Below are 17,807 nucleotides of genomic sequence, written 5' to 3'. Positions count from 1 at the left end.
GGGAATGATTCATGCTTAAATTAATATGCTTTTATGGTTTATTTCCTTGCTTGTTTTGATCTCAACTCATGCACATGTTATGTTTGATGAAATGCAAGCATATGAATACTTGCATTTTTTACCCATCACCTACCTTTTCAATGAGACTTGTAAGATATAAACCAACTCGAGTCTCATTAGACCATGCATGTTGTTGAGTAGGGAAGACTAAGTCGACTTGTAGGTGTTGTACAATCTAATCGATTCGGCTCCGGGACCCAAACTTTCCTAGGATTGTAAGATATAACCCAACTCAATCCATCACAACAATAATTGCTTGCTTATAATTTTAGAACATGTTTGTATGATCAATTCCCATGAATCCCCTATGACCCCATGATACCTTAGTGCTTTTTATCAATTGTTTACAACCTATTCAATTCATCTTGTTTATTTACTTTCATTGCTATTTAGTTTAGTGACCTTTTACATCAACCCAAATTGTGACACCCCTAAGACACCACTAGTCTCAATAGAAATCTCATTTCAATTCCCGTCCCTTGGGATCCGACCTTTACTTGCCTCTTTACTAATTGTAGAGTTGTTTGTGAAGCTATAAATTGTGTTTTGGTCTAGGTGCTCCTAACGACAAGTTACTGAAAAGATTTAGTCCGACAAAAAATGGCGCCGTTGCCGGGGACGGTGTTATCTTGATTTAGATTTTCTTATATTGTTATTAGTTGTGTCTTTCTTTGCCTTGAGGAAGTAAAACTCCTCAAGGTTTGTTCTAATTGTTTTCGAGTTGTTTGATATTTTGCATGTCTAGAAGGTCACAAGGTGATTTGTTACCTTTTGATCGTGAAATTGAAAGAACTTTGACAACCAATAGAAGACTTGCTAGGAGAAATTTGAGAGGTATTAGTGAGGTTGTAGATATTCAACCAACTATTGAGTTCATCAACCCTTTTGCAAGAGAAGGTGAGGAGAACCCAACACAAAATACAGCACAAAATAGACCCACAATGCCTAAGTTTTCATCACATTCCGTACCCACCGAGGAGAACCTACCCAATGGTACTCCCACACCACAACATTTGACCGGAAATTTCATTGCCAAATCCGCATTTATCCAATTAGTCGAAAGGAGCCAATTTGGGGGGAATGCCTAGTGAAGACCCTCACTCTCATATGGAGACCTTTTGTGACTATTGTGATGCGATTTCTCAAACCGGTGTAATTCAAGACCAAATTCGATGGGTCTTATTTCCTTTTTTCTAATTGGCACCGCGAAACAATGGTTGAAGGGCCTTGATAAGGCCACTCTCGGAATTGATTCTTGGAAGAAGTTGGCTCTAGCTTTCTACAAAAAATTCTACCCACCGGAAAAGACTAACATGCTAAGAGCTCAAATTACGGGTTCTAAGCAAAGGGATGAAGAATCTTTGTATGAAGCTTGGGAGCGGTTCAAAGGAATTTGTCGCTCATGTCCTCACCATGGACTTAGCGAGTGGTTCTTGGTACAACAATTTTGGAACGGTCTATATGAAGATTCAAGGAACATTCTCAACATGGGATCAAATGGAATGTTCACCGAAGTTGATGACAATCAAACTTGGAACAAAATTGAGGAAATGGCGGTCCATAACTCACAATATAGTAGACCTCGCAAGGCTACTAGAGGAGGAAAGCATGAAGTGGACTCCGTTACTCAATTGGGTGCTCAACTTAGTGCTCACATTGATACTATAAATTTGAAGTTTGAAAAAGCTATGGCTAGACTTGAAGAAGCCTCAAAATCACCAAAGCATCATGTTAATGCCATGACGGCATCTTCATCAATCCCAAGTGGGATATGTGAGAATTGTGGAACTTTGGGACATGACCAAAGTGAATGTAAGGGAACAAATGAACAAGTGAATGCTTTCCAAGCATACAAGAGTGGTACCCCTTATTCCAACTATTACAATGAAAACACCAAATTCCATCCAAATCTCTCATACAAAATCCAAAATGTTCAAAACCCTCAAAAAACAACACCCCACCTCCCATGAGAAACCAAAATCAAAGACCCTTTTACAACCAAAACCAAGGTTACCAAAATCAAAATCCATGCAATCAACAAAATGACCAAGGTTTTGATGTTCAAAAATCGGTCCTCCAAATGCAAAAGAATCAACAAGAATTTTTCACTCAAATGCAAAAAGATAGTCAAGCAAAGGAAACCACCATCAACAACATTCTAGCTCACACCAAAATCTTGGAAACCCAATTGACTCAACTAGCATCTTCAAGCTCACAAAGACAAAAGGGGCAATTACCACCTCAAAGTAATCCCCCAAGACATGAAACGGTTAGCGCCATTCACTTGAGAAGTGGTACAAGGTATGAAGCACCGAAGAAGCAAGTTGAGGATGAAGTTGTGGAAGCTAGTGACAAGGAAGAAATTGTGCAAAACTCCAAAGATGGAGAATCATCAAAAGAAGAAATTTCAAAGAAAAATGAAGACAAAGTCAAGGAGAAGGAGCCCATTGTGATTAGACTTCCTTTTCCAAGTCGTCAAGCCAAGCCCAAATTTGATGACCAACTTGGAAAGTTTATGGAAATTGTGAAGAATTTAGAAGTCTCAATTCCTTTCACGGAATTAATCAATCACGTGCCGGCCTATGCGAAATACATGAAAGACATCCTCACAAAGAAGAAGTCGATCCGGAAGCTTGAGACTATCGCCTTCACTAAGGTGAGTAGTGCAATACTTCAAGGGAGTTCACCTCCAAAACTCAAGGATCCGGGAAGCTTCTCAATACCGTGTACCATTGGCGACACCACGATCAACAAAGCCTTATGTGATCTAGGGGCTAGTGTGAGTGTTATGCCGTACTCGGTGAGTAAAAGGTTGGGGATGGGAGAGCTTAAATGCACCAATATCACACTCCAAATGGCCGATAGATCGACGAAGACACCATTAGGGATATGGGAAGATGTTCCCGTACGAATTGGGAAGTTTTTCATCCCGGTGGACTTTGTCATTGTTGACATGGAAGAAGATTCCAACATTCCAATCATCCTAGGAAGACCTTTCTTACACACCTCGGGTGCGGTGATTGATGTGAAACATGGAGAGCTCACTCTAGAAGTGGGAGATGAGAGTATAACTTTTAATCTTGACAAAACTATGAGAGCTCCCCGTTTACATGAACCATGATTTATGATCGATCATTATAGCCGGAAGGATGATAGGAAGAAGTCGGAACTCCAATGGAAGAAGAAAATTGAAGATGCTCCATTCAAAGAGCAAGTGAATTGTAACAAAGAGAGCTTGCAAAGCTCACCAAAGTCAAGCAATGAAGAAGATGGCCTCATTGGCCAAGAAAGGAAAATGGGAGAGTTGTCTCCATCAAATCAAGAGATTTTTAATGATCAACTTAATGAAGTTTATGGTCTTTGGGACGATGAGTTTGAAGGGATTTTCAATCCCTACATTGGTAATGCTATCGATCAAGACCGACAACAAGGGCAAAGATCTATTGAAGAACTTTATCACGACAATGAACAAGCTTTTGATTACTTTTTCAAGGTGTTGAGCAACATCAACAACACCTTGGACATGCCCCCTTGACATCTCATCAAGAATGAGAGTTTGGTGGAGTCCTCCGTAAACCACCCTTTGTAAATATTTCTAACTCCCTTACTCGCATTTTAATTCCTAATTTGCATTTTTGTCATTTTTGGATTTTTATGCCTTGATCAAGATAATTATCATGTTTGAGAGAAGTGAGGGAGGGACTAATGATTTCAATTGATGTGTAGTGCTTTAGCTTAGTGTGGGGATAGCAATTGCCTAGGCTATTCATGCCTTAGTAGTGCCCCCACAATGAAGAACACGAGAATTTGAAGAATGAAAAAAATGACAAGGGATATGCAAGGTACACGAATGGAACTGAATCTGGGTAAAAGGGGTAGAATCCGAGCGGTTTCAAGAGAATCCGCCCGTCTTCAGGCAATCCGTGCATATTGGGCAGAAGCCGCCCGTCCTTCTGAGCTGAATTTTTGAATTTTTGTGACTGTTAACGAATCCGGGCGTCCTTCAGTTGAATCCGCCCATCTTCATAAAGACGCCCGTCCTAAAAGAGAAGACGCCCGTCTTTTGGCTGAGAAAAAACAAGAAAAATCCTTGGAAAGGAATCCGCCCGTCTTCTCTGAAAGACGCCCGTCCCGCATTTTCAAATCCGTCCGTCTTTGCTGCAATCCGCCCGTATTTAGGAGAGAATTCCTGAAGCCCATCCAGACAGAATCCGGGCGTCCCGAAGGAAAGCCGCCCGTCTTCCCCCTGCATTTCAAAATTTTCGGGTTTATTATAAACCCCATCCCACATTCATTTCCTCATTCCTTCATTCAAAACACTACCCACAAACCCCACAAACCCCATAACTCCAAAACCCTCATCCTCTCCATCACAAAAACAAGATTCCTCAACAACATTCACCAAAATCAAATCAAAACATCCTTTTAAACAACAAATTAATCACTCGTCTTTCAACAAAAATCAAAACCAAGCACAAAATCTTCAACCTTTGAGTCGATTTTTGAATTCATAAAGGCAAAGCCTTTCATCTTTAAATCAATTTGGGTATACTAGAAATTGAAGATTTTCACTCTTTTCTTGGTTTATTCATCAATGGCAAAGACAAAGGGAGCAACAAAAGCAACAAAGGCAAAGGCACTCTCATCAAGACAAAAGAGTCTTCAAGCAAAGAAAGCATTGGCTATGGTGGTAGCTAGCCCAAACTTGGAAGTGCAACAACAACAACCTCCCATGGAAGCAACAACATCTACTACTCCGGAAATTGCTCAACTTTCGAACTATCCGGAGGTAATTTTCATTTCCAAATCCCATAGGGACACTTTTGCCAAGTTTGCTAGAAAATCATTTCTATCCACCAAATTTATTTGTGAAGATGCCTTAGATAAGTTGGGTGTCCTTGAGCAAACTAGAGCCTTCTTTAAAGCCATGGGGTTGGAGAAATTGTTTACAACAAAAAGAATTGACATACCCCTCCCTTACCTTAGAATTTTTGAGTTCTTTAAAAGTTAACAAGGTTGAGACTATGGAAACCATCGAGTTTCGCCTAGCTAATGTTAGTAGGCGCATCTCCTTTGAGGAAATGGGTAAACCTTTGGGTCTTAGTGATTCACCGAGGTATTTCAAGAATGTTGGCAAATATGACCCCGACCCTCTTTGGGAGGCGATTTCCGGAAGGAAATTTGAGAACTTTCATGCTAGTCGCGCTCTATTAGTCTACCATCCGGGCATTAGAGTGTGGCACAAGGTTGTAGGAAACACCATCATTGCAAGAAAAGACACCAACCATTTCACAAAACTCGATTTTGTTCTTCTTGAGTCGGCCTTGAACATTGGAAGGTAATTCACCAAGCCTTTCAACTCTCTAAGGCTTTTGGTGGATAGATGGCTAAATGTTGATTGTGGGAAGCAAGGCACTACCGTCATTGTGAATGGAGGTCTAGTCACTATTTTAGCAAAATACTTTGATCCGAACTTCAACAAGGATAGCAAGTATGTGGCGAAAAAGGGTGGTCATCTCATTGATATTGATACTATGATGAACAAGTACAAGTGGGTCTCTCATAACCCTCTTGACACCAAGTATGGGTGGCTCACTAGTGAGGCTAGATCTTTTACTTTGCCTTCGAAGATTTGTCGTTTAAGTGTCCACCGGACCAACTATCTCCTTCCCCTTTCAAAAGAGGCCGAATACATTATCCGACAACAAAAGGGTGAAATTGAAATGCCCTCCTCTTCCATTGTCACACCACCCTATCCTTTCAAGTACCAAGAGTTCAAACCCGAAGGTGTTGAAGCAAGCAAAGATTATATGACTCTTCTTATGCAAGAGATACACAAGCAAGCCTTCAAGGATCGGGAAGATGCTTACTTAGCCCAATATCTACCCCTCCTTCACTTAGCTAGGCAAGGACTACTTGACCCTTCCTGTCCTTTGCCTAGTTGGGCGGATAGGGAAGTTTTCTTTCCGAGTGCATCTAGGGGTGAGTTTCCGGGTGATAATGAGGTTGTCGGTGATTAAGAGGTTGATGATAACATTGAAGAAGAAGCTAGTGAAGAAGGAGAAGAGGATGATGAGCAAAGTGAACAACAAGGTGAAGAGGGAAGTGGTGATGAGTCCACTTCTAGTGAGGAAGATGATGACAGTGATGATATGATGGAAGATTAGCAAGCTTTGGAGGCTCCTACCCTCTTGAGGTTTGTCTACTTCTCTCTTTGTTGTATTTTATTAATCTTGATCATTGTTGGAGTAGTCCTAGCAACATAGAGGACTAACACCTCGGCCCCATTGAGGTGTTCTCATTTTATTATTCCCATTTTTAAAAATCCAAAATGACAAATTTAGTTTCATGCATTGCATAGTGTGTGCATGAACTACACCCAACCTTAGGACATTAGCAATAATGTCTAACTCGGTTTGGGGAAGTACATGCATACACAACGGGAGGTAATCTAAATTATCCTCTCCGTCATAAACAAAAACCATGCATCATGTAGTGTAGATTAGTGTAGCTTGCATTTAGTGTAGAAATCATGCATCATGTTTGCATAATTTCCCATCATTTTGGCCATTGAGGACAATGCCCATATTAGTGTGGGGATAGGGAATTCTAATCTAACTTTTATTCAAAAATCCAAAAAAATTGAAAAATTTCGAAAAACCATAAAAATTTGAAAATTGAAAAACCAAAAACATGTTCATTTCCTTTGTAGTGTAGTCATGTATATATTATTGTATATATTGTGTTTGTTCTATCCTTGTTCACATTGATCGACTACGCCACATCCGAAACATGAGGATAATGAAGACCGCATGGTATGATCTTTCCAATCTCCTTTTTCCTCTTTATGTTAATGACTATGTGGCTTTATTTTGATTGATGCGGTATAACAATGTGAACTTAGGACTTGCATTTAGTTTATATGTCATATTCGTTGGTAGAATCACTTGCATTAGGATGTATATAATAGTTGCATCATGGCATATAGTTGCATTTAGATGAAATGTTTTAAAAAGTGCCTAATTGAGAACTTTGACAAGAGCAACTAAGCCATTACAAATACTTTTTCAACTTAAGACTTTGCCTACTAGAATGAATGTAAAACACCCTAGATTGTGTCATACTAGTGTCTTTCGACCCATGACCCAAAGCCTAGTCAAGGGTTTGCATGTGAGTCACCTATCCAACCCCGTGATGCGATGTGGACTTGGTTAACTTGTCTAGGTGACCTTGATTGACCTTGTGGTATGGCAACCCAAAAATACTTTCTATCAATAAGTTTGAAGTGCTCATTTCAAAGATTTTGTATGTGGAAACGTTTTATTGCCAAGGAAACCTCAAATGTTATGAAATGTTGAAATATTGAGAATTTTAGTTGTTTTGATGGAGGCGTACCACTTCGATGTACTTTGGAGAGGGATCCATTGAATTGGGCCCCTACACGGTTGTGAATTCAACCGCCCAGAGACAGAGTGACTATCACCCCGAAAAGCTATTGTCTAGAGGTTAACCGGTTGCCTAATAAGCGATTGGCGAAAGCAAAGGACATTAGCACGGAAGGGACAAACCCCATCTCTAATTTTTGAAATGTGAAAGTTGAATGAGGTCAATTTTTGAATGCTAGTCATATCCACCCTTGTTTACAACGATTTGAGCATTTCATTCCCAAAAAGCCTTTTTGTCAAGCCACTTTGTCGAGCTTGGGACGATCCATGACCTTTAATTTTGTAGAGAACTCGAGACTTGTCATGTCATATGATACTAGCATCATGGGGATCATCATTCCACGCCATCCGATCGCTCTTGACGAAAGTATTTGGAAATTGAGGACGAAAGTAGTCTAGTTTAACACCATTTGGAGGTGATTTAGTGCCATCCTTTTAGCCTTAGTGATTTGTTGAACTAGTATTTGTGACGGAATATATGCTCTTAAATTTGTTCTCTTTTAGTTGACTCCGCCACTTGATGAGGAAGTGGCTATTCTTTTTGTAGATGTATCCATTATTTGATTTTGTGTGCTTAATGTTTGGATGTGTCGCCATTTTGGCAAGACCCACCTTGCCTTGCAAGAAGGCATCCTACCTCATGGTTGTCTTGTTGTGAGTTGAAGGGGTGGAGTGAGACCCGCTAATTGTCTCATATCGGCTATGTTATTAGGTTAGTTTAAATAATGGTCCTAGTCTTTGTCACCTCTTTACTCGGGACGAGCAAAGGTTCGGTTTGGGGATATTTGATGTGACTATAATTAGCGCATATTTAGTCCCCGAATTAGCCTTGTTCCCATGCTTTTTAGTGCATATTTGGGTCATTTATTGTCTTTAGTTCTTTGTTTTGCATATTCTTTGAGGTTTTGTGTCCTTGGTAGGAAAGGAATGCAAACCTTGCATTTTCATGCCAAAATGAGACTAAATTAATTGAATTCAATGACCAAGCATCAAGGAGAGACAATATTAGAAGGCCTTTGTACATATTATAGTAGATGGGCAATGATGAGGAAAGATCCTTGCATCCCCAAAGAAATCCCCAAGGATTTTATGAAGAAAAGGGAAGAAAAGAAGGAGAAACAAGTCTGAGCAGCAACCCGTGCGGATTGTCCTGAAGACGCCCGTCCCCAGCACTACAATCCGTGTGTCTTCCATACAAGACGTCCGGGCAGCAGCTACCAGAAGACGCCCGTCTTCTCCCAAAGACGCCCAGGCAGAGACAACGCAAATTCGTTTCTTCAAGCTTCAAGAAAGATGCCCATCCTTCAAAAAATACCGGCGTTTCCTTAATTAGGGACTTAATCGTCATTTAAGCCCTTAGTTAACCCTAATGCATCCACCTAATTTCCACTATAAATACCCCGTTAGTCTAATTGGAAGAGCATGTTCTTCTTATCAATTCGTAGAGTAGTTAATATCAATCAAATCTCTCTTTAGTTTTGTAATCAACAATTAATCAAGTTTTAATACAAGTTTTATTTCCTTAATCTCTCTTTTGTTCATCCTTTATTTTGGGTAATTGAAGATTATTTGGGTTATTATTGGGAGATTGACAACCTCTCAATCAAGCATCAACTACTTCTTTTATTCTTTGCTTTATTATTGGAATCATTAGTAGGTATAATTCTCTTAATCCCTTTTTAATTATTGCTAATTACTTTCATTTGTTCATCATGTTTCACTTTGTTGGTATGATTGACAACCTTGCTAGCATGTTCAACATGATAATGAGTGAGTAGTTCCGTAGCTAGGGTTAATGGGTGATTAGGGGAAACCAACATGGGGAATGATTCATGCTTAAATTAATATGATTTCATGGTTTATTTGCTTGCTTGTTTTGATCTAAACTCATGCACATGTTATGTTTGATGAAATGCGAGCCTATGAATCCCTGCATTTTTTACCCATCACCTACCTTTTCAATGAGACTTCTAAGATATAAACCAACTCGAGTCTCATTAGACCATGCATGTTGTTGAGTAGGGAAGACTAAGTCGACTTGTAGGTGTTGTACAATCTAATCGATTCGGCTCCGGGACCCAAACTTTCCTAGGATTGTAAGATATAACCCAACTCAATCCATCACAACAATAATTGCTTGCTTATAATTTGAGAACATGTTTGTATGATCAATTCCCATGAATCCCCTATGACCCCATGATACCCTAGTGCTTTTTATCAATTGTTTACAACCCTTTCAATTCATCTTGCTTATTTACTTTCATTGCTATTTAGTTTAGTGAACTTCTACATCAACCCAAATTGTGACACCCCTAAGACACCACTAGTCTCAATAGAAATCTCATTTCAATTCCCGTCCCTTGGGATCCGACCTTTACTTGCCTCTTTACTAATTGTAGAGTTGTTTGTGAAGCTATAAATTGTGTTTTGGTCTAGGTGCTCCTAACGACAAGTTACCGAAAATATTTAGTCCGACCAAATTGCTTGAGCAAGTGATCAGTGGAGTCATCTTCGTTATCATTTGGCGTGACAACGTTGGTTGGACCATTTTGAGTAGTGCTTTGATATGGACGCCCCGAACAAGTTAGGTGGTCCACATCTTGGTCTTCACCATTTTGGACTATTTCTTTGACTAGGGAATTTTCAATGAGATACTCGTCCTCATCATCATCGGCCCATACTCCGTTGATTGTAGCTAGTTCTCTCATTCTCATGATTCCGTCTTCTAATCGTGTGATTTGGTCGACTAGTTTATCAACCACGACGACTGTTTCTTGCATAGTAGCGTTTTGAGAGAAGATTAGTGGCACTTGCTCCTTAGGTGTTGCATTGGGGTCATGTAAGGTTGTCACCACATTTTCTAATTCCCAAACTTGTCTATCCACACTCTTTGCCCATGTGATGAAGTCGGAAATGGTAGGGGAGATGGTAGAGTAGAATCCTTCATTCTCAATCGCGTGGATCTCCTCTTCGATTGGAGAAATGAGGTGTGAACAATCTAAGGTAGATTCTTCACTTGTGATTACTAGAATCCCAAGAGGGTTCTGAGTGTTGTTGGGTTTACCTCCCGGCGGTATTGGTAGTCGGCCATCTTCAATCATGTCTTGAAGCACATTTTTCAATTTGTAGCATATTTTTGTGTCATGCCCTTTGCCCCTATGGTATTCACAATACGAGTTCTCGTCCCAGAACTTGGATTTCTTTTCGGGTTCGGGAGTAGGTCCTATGGGTTGGAGTTTGCCTTGCTTCAATAACCTCTTAAGAGCGTTGGAGTAAGTATCCCCAAGGTTTGTGAATTTCCTTGGTGGGGTACTTTTCTTGGATGGCTCAAGAAGGTTAACTTCATCGGTCTTGCTAGTGGAGCCGTATGAACGACTTGTTGAGCCTTGATATCCTCAGCCTACCGTTTTGGACAAGAGCCCTTTACGGATGTCATCTTCAATCCTTGTTCCTAGTACGGTTAAGTCCTTGAAAGTTTTGATGTTTTGGTATCTCAAATGGTTGGCATAGATGGGTTTGAGATTATCCACGAAATTCTCCACAAGGGTAGCCTCATCCGGGCGTTCAACTAGTTGAGTACTAGTCTTCCTCCACCTACTTAGGAAGTCGGTGAATCTTCTTTGTCATTTTGGGTAAGAACCTCTAGAGTGCGCATGCTAACTTGGATCTCGGCATTATCCGCGTATTGTTTAGCAAACTCGATCGCGGCATCTTCCCAAGTAGCGATCTTCTTGTGTTCTAAAGAGTAGAACCATTGCTTTGGGATGGCGTCAAGAGATGAAGGAAAGATCCTTAAGAACATCTCGGGTTTGATGCCTTTGATAGACATATAATCCTTGAAGGCACGGATGTGGTTCAAAGGGTTTTCGTGCCCCTTGAATTTAGGGATATCCGTCATATTGAAGTTGGTTGGCAATTTGGAATTGACGGCCTCATACTTGCGGTTGTTCTCCCTATAAATATCATCTCCTTTAAGGTACATCAATTGCTCCTCTAAGTATTGGAGTCTTTTATCAGCTATAGTCATTCCCATGAGAGGATTTTCGTCCTTGGATTCACTCGCGAAGTCACCTACTACTTCACTTTCGTGAGGAGACAACCTCCATTCTACGGCATAGATCCGGCCCTCGATGGTGTCAAGGCGATCATACACTTGGTCTTGAGTAACTTGGATTTGAGCTAGTGCGGCTAGGATTCGATCATTACCATCTTGAAGTTGATTGAGGTTCGCGTCACTGGTTCCAGGCATCTTGAAAACTGGATAAGAGATCGATGACGAATCAAAACACGATCGACCATTCTAACACACCTGCAAAGGGAAGAAATGTTTTGACTCTTGAAGTGGGTGTGTGCCACTTGTGTTGAGTGAGCTTTGAAGAAAAGACAAAGTTTTGAAAATGTGTATCCTAGTCAACTATAGTGTACTTGTAGGAGTTCACTCGAAGTGAGGTTTTGAAATGGGCTTGGGCCCGAATTTTGACTCGACAAACGGACAGAGTTTTGACTGGGTTTTGCGCTAATCAATGGCCTTTTCTTTGTTTTTTCGAAATTTCTGTTTAAAAAAGGGTTTTGATTTTTACAAAAATCGTCATGGTTTCGTTTAGAAATGGTGATCACGTAAGTTACAAACATTCATACAAGCATTATAACGGGATGCTGAGTGCATTTAAAAGGGTTTTGGTTTAAAGGGTGGGTTGCCATACTGAACAATCAAACCCGAAGTCTGTGGAGAGGCTCGTACCAAACAAGAGTAAGGCCGATTCCTAGTCCATTTCCTCAAGTAGTGAAGGTCCTTGATACAAACAAGAGTAAGCATCATGGTATGGATGACGTCAATCGCTATCCATCCTTAGGCCCAAATAAGAAGTAGGACCGTTTAGACGGGACGATTGGTCGAATGGGTTGGGTTGGGCCTAGGAAGGCCGAATGAAACGGTCTAGGAAGACCGAGTTATGAAAACCGACAATTGTCTTGTACAAATTATTCCCTAACCTTGTTCAAGTTTCACCCTAGGCTACACGTAAGTGTATTATCCCCAGCGGAGTCGCCAAACAGTGGACAACGGGGGCCCACGGGGACGCTAGGGAGGAGAGAACAAGCGTTTGCATTTGTTGGAGTCGCCACCAATTTTTATGGGAAATTGGAACCATTCGAATACCTCGTGTCATGTCAAGACACAAAGTAGTGACATGAACACTAAGCAATCGTTACCCTTAGCATTTTATGTCTAGAATGACTCTTGTGGATGCCAATGAACACGGATGTTCACAGAGATCTGGAGTAAGGGGTGAGGGTACGTATTAGGAAGCTCTTTTGATCGAACACCTAATCCCGCCCGCCTCGATAGCGGCCTCTACTAATGATTAGGGACATCATATATACTCGATATATCGTCGATTATATGCATGCAATGCAACATCCAAGTTTTAATCCTAGTGACACGTCTGTCGCATACCTGTCAAAAATAACCAACTGGCTCTAACTAATATAGCTAGGGAAGTCGGGTCGAATCCACAGAGAGGTAGGAAATTGTCGGCTAAATCTAAGTTCGTCAAGTAACCAAATTGGGGGTTTATAAAATGTGATTTCTAAACTAAAGAGAACAAGCAGAAGAGAATAAAAGGAAGGAATTTAACAGATAAAGAAGAACAGCTAAGACAATCGGTTCACCATAATCATCCGGTCAAGTAATCTAAGTCCCAGGTCAATGCAGTACGGTCTAAGGAGTAGCGAACGTCACCTTTCGGTCCTTAATTCACCCTAAAGTGTAAACAGCTTAACTTTCGCCCTCACTGCAATACTCTTGTTCGCTACCAGTCTTGCCTTTTCCAACCTTTCGGTCCAGGTCAAGGATCACTAGGTATTAAAGGTCTAACTGCGTCGACTCAATTAGGCAATTACAATTAATTGTAGCATTTAAACAACAAAGACAGTACCAACATTAACCTAGTAAATCGATTACTCTCCCTTCACATTATGGATCCCCTATAGTCTTAGCATAGGGAATTAGTTACTCATAATCATCGAATCAACAATAGCAACAAATTGATAATCAAAACTAGACATAATGATAGAACTAAAGGATTAAATAAAACGATTACGATAACAATAAAGGGAAGGAAGAATTCCAGCAATGATTAAGAATTAAAAGATTAAAAAGAATGATAATACCGATCGTGTCTCCAATCCGAATAAAAGAAAAAGAATCCAAAGAACAGTGGCAAGAATTAGAGTAAAACCAACGTGAGAGAGGAAGAGCAGAAGTAACGTAGTTCCCTCTCAGTCTTATACTAAAACCTAATCTATGGACTGATTACAAAAGCCCATAAGTAATTTAGGCGGAAATTGACTAAAGCACAGGAAACCATTCGATCGAGTAGATTACTGCTGCTCGATCGAACAAATCATCACCAAACCACTCGATCGAGTGGTGATAACCCACTCGATCGAGCACCTCTTGCAAAAACTCCTCGATGGGCTCCTTAAACTGGTCGATCGACCAGTCTTGAGTACATAAAGCATTCGATCGAATAGTGAACCACTCGATCGAGCTATATAGGTACGTTAGGACTTGAATTGCTTCCGAACTCAGCTCACGCGTCTTCCAAGTGTTAGATTTCCAAGCTCCGGCTCCTTATTTTCCATGAATGCATACAATTGGGACAATTAAGGCTCGATTTAGCTCCTCTTCGGTCAATTCCTGCAAATTACAAATAACGGACCAAAGTAGAATAATCGGGGGTATTTGTAGCCAGATGCTACATAAAAAGCACAGAAATGCGTGTAAAAATGAGGTGAAAACCTTATATAATAGACACGCATCAAATCTCCCCAAACCAAACCTTTGCTTGTCCCCAAGCAAATATGAATGCAACTAAGGGTGAACAATGGAACGGGACCAACGCATCAGCTACAAATCATCCACTAAAACCAATTTAATGCGATAACATGACAAAGTGGCAGTGAAAAGTGCAAACGAGTTAAATTAATGTTTCAAACTTACTCAACCGTCGACCTTGCAAGACTCAAAAGATATCGGACTCTCACGGGTCGCTCGTCACTCAAAATCAGGCACAAGGTGAGTATATATGTGTAAGATATAGGAGGAAGTAAGACACTCACCTAACTCGACCTATAAGAACATGCATGCAGTTAACATGAATAAAGTCTCTACAACCGTACATATGCATTCCAACCATACTAATGACCAAGACACGTGCCGAGGACTTACATTTGGGTAAGTGAGGTAATGGGTAAGAAGGGGCTAAAATGAATTTGGATATGTGGGGTTAATAGCCAGGCTAGCAACAACGGATCCAAATATAAACTGCATCCCAACTTCGTACTCATGACAGCAAGATAAAACGGTGCAAAATTATGCACTAAACTCACAAAACACCAAAAATCGTCAACTCCCCATAAAATATAGATAAGACATGGGAGTGTGAATCATTATACATTCTCATTCTTTTTCATATGTAATTTTTCTTTCTTTTTCTTCTTCTTTTCTTTTTCGCATTTTTCGTTTTTCATTCTTTTTTTTTTCTTTTCATCATTTTTTTTTCAACAATTCGACATTTTCCTTCTTTCTTTCTTTCTTTCCCTTCAATTCCTCCACCATCTTCTGAAATCAGATGAAATAACCATATTGCAGTAAAACATTCCGATAACTACTCTTTACTAGCTCAGCTAGGGTAGGAAGTATTATAGAAAGTAGTTGATAGGACAAAAAGGCAATTTTGCTATCTGAGGCTCATGGGTAGAATGAAATAAAGGGATTGCCTCTCCTAACACGTGTCACCATCCACAGACCGAATGCATACAGGTATTAAGAAGACTAGAGTCATGCTTATGAAAATTGATGTTACATGTCTTAAAGAGAGTACTACTCACATCCTAAATGAAACCGGTCATGAATGTCACCAGTTTAAAAAGCTCTAACCTCAGAATGTAATGTAGCTTGCCGACATAATGAATCAAGTCTATTCGTTCAGATAAGGAAGAAACAAAAACTCGTAGATTATGCACATAATCACGTTAACTAAATGTCAAGAAAATGCAGGGCTCAAGTAATGATTCAGAGTAGCGTCAATGTTCAAACGTTCCGACTCAATTTAAACATGAAATTTTTGAAAATTTTTGAATTGTATGATTTTTATATGATTTTTTCAAACAACAATGCAAACGGAAATAATAAACGTGGAAGCAGAAATGCAAGAAAACATGCAGACACAGATATGGATGCATACCTCCCCAAACCAAACCGTACAATGCGCTCATTGTACCAAAAATAGGGAAAGAAATGCAAATTGAAAGGAAAAGGAGAAGTGGAGTCGAAAAACTTACAAAACGTCGTAAGGAGGGACCTCCCCAAACCGACCATGAACATGGGAGGTCAAAGAAAGTCAAGTAGTAGCTCCATAGACGTAAAACAACAGCCGGGAGTCAAAACCACTCGACTGACCTCTTGAAACTTCTCGATCGAGTGAACCAGTGCATTGGAAGGGCTCGATCGAGTGAAAAACCACTCGATCGAGTAGGAGTGAGTTTGGTTCTGGTCGATCGAGGACAATATCGCTCGATCGAGTGAAAGCTGCCTCAAAAAGTGCTCGATCGAGCACAATATCATTCGATCGAGTACTTTGACCTGCAACACACGCAATAAAAGCAAGGAAATGCATGGGAAGTTCATAAAACAGCGTCTAAAGTTCAACGTAAGGCTAAAGAAAAATAAATAGTTCAACAGAAGTACAATAAAACAGTCCGGGCTGCCTCCCGGAGAGCGCTGGTTTAAGAGGTCCCACACGACCTTTCTGGCATCAATTAACTGGCGCGTCGAGCTCGTCGAAGCGCAAGACTTCAACGTGATTGTCCGCTTCAGTCGCCTCGTGGTAATGCTTCACATATTGGCCATTCACCTTGAATCTACGCCCCTCGGAATCTTCAAGCTCCACGAGATCCAAATTTGGTAACAAATTTGTCACCGTATAAGAACCACTCCATCTGGACTTGACTTGCCGAAATAGTCTCATCCGGGCATTAAACAAAGCAAAGACACCTTTTGCCCAACATGGAACTCCCGAGGTAGGATTCTCTTGTCATGCCATCTCTTTGTCTTTTCTTTGTAAATCCGCGAGCTGTCATAGGCGTTAAGCCTAAACTCCTCCAATTCATCTAGCTGCAAAAGACGATTCTGACCACACAACTTAGGATCATAATTAAGCTCACGAATTGCCCACCAGGCCTTACATTCCAATTCAACAGGTAAGTGACACGATTTCCCATAAACTAGCCTATAAGGTGATGCACCAATTGGTGTCTTAAAGGCAGTTCTATAAGCCCATAATGTGTCATCTAGCTTAAGACTCCAGTCCTTCCGTGATTTAGAAACTACCTTAGACAAGATCTCTTTCAACTCGCGATTAGAGACCTCTACCTGACCACTAGTTTGGGGATGATACCCCAAACCACGCCGGTGTTGGACACCAACTCTAGACAATATGGAAGTTAGCTTCTTTTCTTTGAAATGCATCCTCCCATCACTAATGACGACCCTAGGGACACCAAAACGGGGGAATATGATCTTTTTAAACATCTTTATCACGGTCTTAGCATCACAATGGTGTGAAGCAATTGCCTCAACCCATTTTGACACATAGTCTACAGCTACTAAGATGTACCTGTTACCTTTACTGGATGGGAACGGTCCTTGGAAATCAATGCCCCAGACATCGAAAACCTCCACCTCTAGGATGCCGTTTTGGGGCATCTCATGTCTCTTTGAAATGTTCCCTGATCGTTGGCAAGCGTCGCAAACTGAAACAAAAGACTTAGCGTTAGCAAACAAAGAAGGCCAGTAAAAACCAGACTGAAGTACCTTAGCCACGGTGCGCGATGGACCGTGGTGACCACCATATGAAGAGGAGTGACAGCCTTCCAGGACTATTTTGGTCTCCCACTCCGGAATACACCGTCTGTAGAGGCCGTCTGCACATTCCTTAAACAAGTAAGGATCGTCCCAGAAGTATTGCTTAGCGTTATACAGAAAACGCTTCTTTTGCTGATGAGAAAGGTCAGGCGGCAGCTTGCCACTGACAACGAAGTTAGCTATATCTGCATACCAAGGTTCTTGGTTAACAATAGACGATATAACAGCAATCAAAGTATCGTCAGGAAAAGAATCGTCAATGGGTAGAGAATCTTCCCCTTCTTGTCGCATCAGTCGCGACAAGTGATCAGCTACAACGTTCTCAGCTCCTTTCTTATCCTTGATCTGCAAATCAAACTCCTGAAGAAGGAGTA

At 40.7% G+C, this 17,807-nt stretch overlaps 1 non-coding gene across 1 annotated transcript; it reads right to left on the bottom strand.

The window, feature by feature from the left end:
- Positions 1-1,373: 1,373 nt before the first annotated feature.
- On the bottom strand, positions 1,374-1,480 carry LOC141603227 (small nucleolar RNA R71). The gene has a single exon (XR_012525118.1). It is a non-coding gene; the product is annotated as a small nucleolar RNA R71 (small nucleolar RNA).
- Between the last annotated feature and the right edge of the window lie 16,327 nt (positions 1,481-17,807).

Source organism: Silene latifolia, chromosome 9 (assembly GCF_048544455.1).
Source record: "Silene latifolia isolate original U9 population chromosome 9, ASM4854445v1, whole genome shotgun sequence".
Taxonomy (NCBI): domain Eukaryota; kingdom Viridiplantae; phylum Streptophyta; class Magnoliopsida; order Caryophyllales; family Caryophyllaceae; genus Silene; species Silene latifolia.
This window is presented reverse-complemented; position numbering and strand designations above follow the sequence as displayed.